Source organism: Saccostrea cucullata, unplaced genomic scaffold, assembly GCF_032062105.1.
Source record: "Saccostrea cucullata isolate Sc308-1 unplaced genomic scaffold, CSIRO_AGI_Scuc_v1 ctg1401, whole genome shotgun sequence".
Lineage (NCBI taxonomy): Eukaryota > Metazoa > Mollusca > Bivalvia > Ostreida > Ostreidae > Saccostrea > Saccostrea cuccullata.
In genome coordinates this window covers 4777-10796 of record NW_026940108.1, presented here as the reverse complement: position 1 = coordinate 10796, position 6020 = coordinate 4777, and positions in this window count along the sequence as shown.

The following is a 6020-nucleotide window of genomic DNA, read 5'->3' as shown; positions in this document are numbered from 1 at the left end:
GTTTGTGGGGTCATGTAGATGTGCAGTAAGCTTTCGGAATTTTGATTTTGCCCCAGGGGGTCAAATGGGGGTCGAAAAATGACGTTTTTTAAGCAAAAAGCTCCGTCTTCCCTGAACTCCTCTTACATTTTACTCAGTAGCCTAACCAGCTTTTGGGAGATGGTTGGTGGGGTCATGTAGATGTGCAGTAAGGTTTTGGAATTTCGATTTTGCCCCGGGGGGTCAAATGGGGGTCGAAAAATGACGCTTTTTGTCCAAAAAGCCCCGTCTTCCCTGAACTCCTTCTACATTTTACTCAGTAGCCTAACCAGCTTTTGGGAGATGGTTGGTGGGGTCATGTAGATGTGCAGTAAGCTTTCGGAATTTTGATTTTGCCCCAGGGGGTCAAATGGGGGTCGAAAAATGACGTTTTTTTGTCCAAAAAGCCCCGTCTTCCCTGAACTCCTTCTACATTTTATTCAGTAGCCTAACCAGCTTTTGGGAGATGGTTGGTGGGGTCATGTAGATGTGCAGTAAGCTTTCGGAATTTTGATTTTGCCCCAGGGGGTCAAATGGGGGTCGAAAAATGACGTTTTTTAAGCAAAAAGCTCCGTCTTCCCTGAACTCCTCTTACATTTTACTCAGTAGCCTAATCATCTTTTGGTAGATGGTTGGTGGGGTCATGTAGATGTGCAGTAAGCTTTCGGAATTTTGATTTTGCCCCAGGGGGTCAAATGGGGGTGGAAAAACGACGTTTTTTAAGCAAAAAGCTCCGTCTTCCCTGAAATCCTCTTACATTTTACTCAGTAGCTTAACTAGCTTTTGGGAGATGGTTGGTGGAGTCATGTAGATGTGCAGTAAGGTTTTGGAATTTCGATTTTGCCCCGGGGGGTCAAATGGGGGTCGAAAAATGACTTTTTTTGTCCAAAAAGCCCCGTCTTCCCTGAACTCCTTCTACATTTTACTCAGTAGCCTAACCAGCTTTTGGGAGATGGTTGGTGGGGTCATGTAGATGTGCAGTAAGCTTTCGGAATTTCGATTTTGCCCCAGGGGGTCAAATGGGGGTCGAAAAATGACGCTTTTTGTCCAAAAAGCCCCGTCTTCCCTGAACTCCTTCTACATTTTACTCAGTAGCCTAACCAGCTTTTGAGAGATTGTTGGTGGGGTCATGTAGATGTGCAGTAAGGTTTTGGAATTTTGATTTTGCCCTGGGGGGTCAAATAAGGGTCGAAAAATGATGTTTTTTATGGAAAAAGCCCCATCTTCCCTGAACTCCTCTTACATTTTATTCAGCATCCTAATCATCTTTGGGAGATGGTTGGTTGGGTCATGTAGATGTGCAGTTAGGTTTCGGAATTTTGATTTTGCCCGGGGAGTCAAATGAGGGTTGAAAAATGACGTTTTTTATGGAAAAAGCCCAGTCTTCCCTAAACTCCTTTTTTGTTTTAAACAGTGGTCTTATCATCTTTAGGGAGAGTTCACTCTTTTGAAATTTTGTTAAAACATCAAGGTCAAGGGGTAAAAAATCATAGCATGTTGGGAGCCTCTTGTTATGGGTAATGTTCACTTGAAATGTGAAAGTCAAATCTCTTCTCAATGAAAAGGAAATACAACATTAATGAAAACTAAGTTAAACTTCAAGGTCAAGGTCACAGAGTCAAAAAGTCATGAAACATTTTGGAAGGTCTTATCACAGGTAATATGAATGCCCTTTCATTTATCTTTCAAAATGATCAATTCAAAGCAATTAATTTTTTTAAGGAAATTAGGTCAAACTTCAAGATCATGGGTAATGAAAATCATATTGTATGTAGAATGGTATTGTCCCATTTAATACTAATACACATATTTAATATAAAAGTCCTATCTCTTCTCATTCAAAATATACGACCATGATGACCAAGGTTAAATTTATTGTGACAGATAGGCAGATTGACAAACAAATGAGATTTAATGTACCCTACCTTTAGCAAAAATGGGGACAATAAATGTCTTTGCTGTTCTTGAGAAGAAGATTTATGTTGGAACAAGATGTGTTTGTGAAACACTACGCGCCCGGCGGCAACAAAGTTAAAAAAATCTTCTTTTAGCATATTGATCACAGTCAAGGTCACAAGGTCATTGACCATGGTGTCATTCGAAAGAACTTAATCAGTGGAGTATGCGTACTAAATATGAAGTCCCTATCTCCCATGGTTCGAAAGTTGTGGCAAAAAGTGTAAAGAGCTATTTTTAGCATATCCATCACAGTCAAGGTCACAAGATCATTGACCTTGCCGTCGTTTGAAAGGACTTTATCGGTGGAGTATGCATACCAAATATGAAGTCCCTATCTCCTATGGTTCAAAAGTTATGACAAAGTGGAAAAAGCTATTTTTAGAATATAGGTCACAGTCAAGGTCACAAAGTCATTGACCATGGTGTCATTTGAAAGAACTTAATCGGTGGAGTATGCATACCAAATATGAAGTCCTTATCTCTGATGGTTCAAAAGTTATGGCAAAAAGTGTAAAAAGCTATTTTTAGCATATAGGTCACAGTCAAGGTCACAAGATCATTGACCTTGATGTCATTTGAAAGGACTCTATTAGTGGAGTATGCATACCAAATATGAAGTCCCTATCTCCTATGGTTCAAAAGTTATGACAAACAGTGGAAAAAGCTATTTTTAGCATATAAGTCTTAGTCAAGGTCACAAGGTCATTGACCTTGAAGTCATTTGAAAGGTTTTTATTAGTGGAGTATGCTTACCAAATATGAAGTCTCTATCCTATCCCTTATTGTTCAAAAGTTATGGCCAAGGTTAAAGTTGACAAACAGACAAACAGATAAACAGACAAACAGACAAACAGACAGGACAAAAACAATATACGCCCGGGATCTATCGATCCGGGCACTTAAAAAGTACCCTGCATATTTAAATGTAAATTGGTTGAAATTAGCCTAGTGGTTCTTAAGAAGTTAATGTGAAAAGTTTGCAGATAAACAGATGGACAACAGAAATCAGTACATTTCAGAAAACAGTATGCTTATAAATAGTTAATCAAGGTGCTTTGGGTAGCAAAATAAAGCTAAACTGGTATATCTAATTCATCCGCAGAGCTTAGTATATTTCAATATGCACAACCTTTTCAACTCTTATAATTATTTTTTAAAATTTATATCACCATGTCTCATTCAAGGGAGAACTAGAGATATGACCAGATGTATATCTGTTGAATATAAAATATGTACATGTATTCTGTGTTTTTTTTTAGTAATTTGTTTGTTGTGACAGCAACTGTTATGGCAGCTTTTGGCAAAGGTTGAAGTTTCTCAAATGTAAGTCAAACTCCAAGGTCAAGGTCAAAGGGTCTAAATTGTTGGTATCAAAGGGAAAGTCTTGTCACAAGGAATACACATGTGAAAAAAGGGAGAAATCCCTAGAACTTCCTCACCTGTTCAAAAGTTATTGCCAAGGTTAAAGTTAAATTGGATTCAACTCGAAGGTCTAGGTCAAAAATAATTATACCTGTTGAAAGTTCACAATGATTACACATGTAAGAGCATGAAAGTCCTAGCACCACCTGTTCAAAACTTATGCCAAGTTCAAGGTATTTTTCTTGTAAAATTGGGTCAAAATCCAAGGTCAAGAGATCAAGAGGTCAAAATTGGTGGTACCCATTAAAAGGTTTTGCCAAAAGAAATTTACCTATGAAATATTCAAGCCATGTGTATAGCCCAATCCACTTAAAAAATATGGGCAAGGTTAAAGTTTCCGTGGACAGACAAAAATACATAAACATAGGAAACAAAATATGTATAAATAGTCAATTGAAAAAATTTTCTACTATTATGGAGTCATAAGATCAATTGTCATTTCAGGTACAGGGAGTCAGTGGCTAGGGAGATCAGACCCCCCCCCATTGTAATTAGCAGTTATTTAAATAAGACTATATATGTACTGTAGAGAATAAAAATGACTTTGGACATCCTCCCCCTTAGAAAACAGGGACTCCACCATCATTGTTTTTATTATTATTTTTTATTTCCATCTCAGGAAATCTTGGGCTGATTTTTTTGACTGAGGTGTGACACCCCCCCCCCCCCTTTCTGAAAAAAAAAATTCTGGATCTGCGTCTGTTATATACTGAATGTCCGCAACGGGAGATAACTTGACAATGTGAAATTTGTCGACTGTGGCATGCGATGATCTTTGACCATGTTGACCCTTTTTGAACTTCAACCTAACCATTTGCATTTATTTATTTTTATGCAATCTATGCTAAATCTTGTACTTACCGAATGTCATAGGTCGTGACAACGAATTCATGAAATATAATCCATATAATCCAATTAAAACACAAATGATTTTAACTGACCACACTGCATCGTCAGCATACATGTGCTAAATAATCTCATTCGACAAACCTTTGCTGATTCCTTTGCCAGTATGAATTGGCCGAGGTGTGCCGAGAGGTGATATCTATAAATATGATAATGGGTGACGCAAACCCAATGTGAATGTAGAAAATAAAACTGTTTAGTACAAGAACAAATTTCAAACTATCATAATAAACTAAACTATGTTTTTTAAAAAAAGTGAGAGTGAGAGAGAGAGAGTGTGTGTGTGTGGGGGGGGGGGGGGGGGAGAGAGGCATTGACAAATTAATCGGGTTGTATTTTCAATGGGTTTTTTTCCCGACCAGATACTTAAATCAGTTTGCACATTTTGATAAATTCATCAAAAATGCTTTGTACTAAAATAATATTTTATGTCGTTGAGAAAGTAAATTTAAAAAGTTCCAAATTATGGGGAAATTATTTATTTGAATCTAATTAAGTAATTTACTTCAATCATTAATTAAATTCTGTTATTTCAGACTGGTTATGAATTAAGTATTTTAAAATACATATGTGAGGCTCAGAGTTGATATGGTCATCTGAAAATTTTATGTTCAATTTGACGAATACATGTACGGTGATAATTATAGAATTATTGTGACTTCTTCCTTGGAAAGTCCAATATGAATGAGTGTATATTTAGAGGCAAACACCATAGTGCGGGTATTACTGTCTCATGACAGCATCTAGTTATAGTTTGCTTAAGTATTACGACCAGTTCACTGTAAAAATCAATCAGATTGTAAGAAGGGTTGGCCAAGTCATCTCTCAGATTTTCTTTAAACTTGGCATATAATATCTTCCTAGGGTAAAACTTACATGTACAGTAAAACTCGGTAAAAGCGAAGTCCTTGGGACCTGTGAATTTAATTCGCTATATATCCGTAATTCGTTATATCCGTATAACGAATTCAGATAACCATTTTAGCGAATTCGCAATATGCATGTTTTCCTTCAAGTATTACTACCAAATATGTTAGGGAAGTAAATATTACAAAGCATAATTTATTATCTTCGATAACTAAGGTTTTATTATGAATTGAATTTTATATATAAATGCTAAAAGGAAGTAAACGTCAGTTCAATTTATCATTTTTTATAAAATAATCTTTGAAAGTTCGTTAGAAACGATGTGAATTTCATTATATTTAACCTCAATTGGACTCAAAATCAGTTCGCTATATACGTAAATTCGTTATATCAGAGTTCGTTATAACCGTAAAATTTAAAAAAAGATTTGTTAAGAATTTTGCCGGGCACCCAGAAAAACCTTGCTATATCTGTGAATCCGCTATATCCGTGTTCGTACTGAACGAGTTTTACTCTGGACATCCTCTGTTACCATGGTAACCGGATTACAAGATTTCTGACCGATATGGCTAATATCAATATTTCGAAAACTGAAAAATCAACATTTTGGGAATAAAAACAAAAAAAAATTAGAAGACCTGTCACAAAGTATGTTCAAATGCAATAATTTTTCCAGGTATATATCCCCCTGTTTTCTTCTATTCACCCATCATAGAGTGCAGAGTCCGCTATGTCATCCAGACTGAGTTCGGTTTATTTCATCAGTATGATCTAGTTGATAAATCTCTTTCACAATGCCTCACTGTTATTTAAAAAAAAAACAGAGGAGTAGTGTGAAAATTTATAAT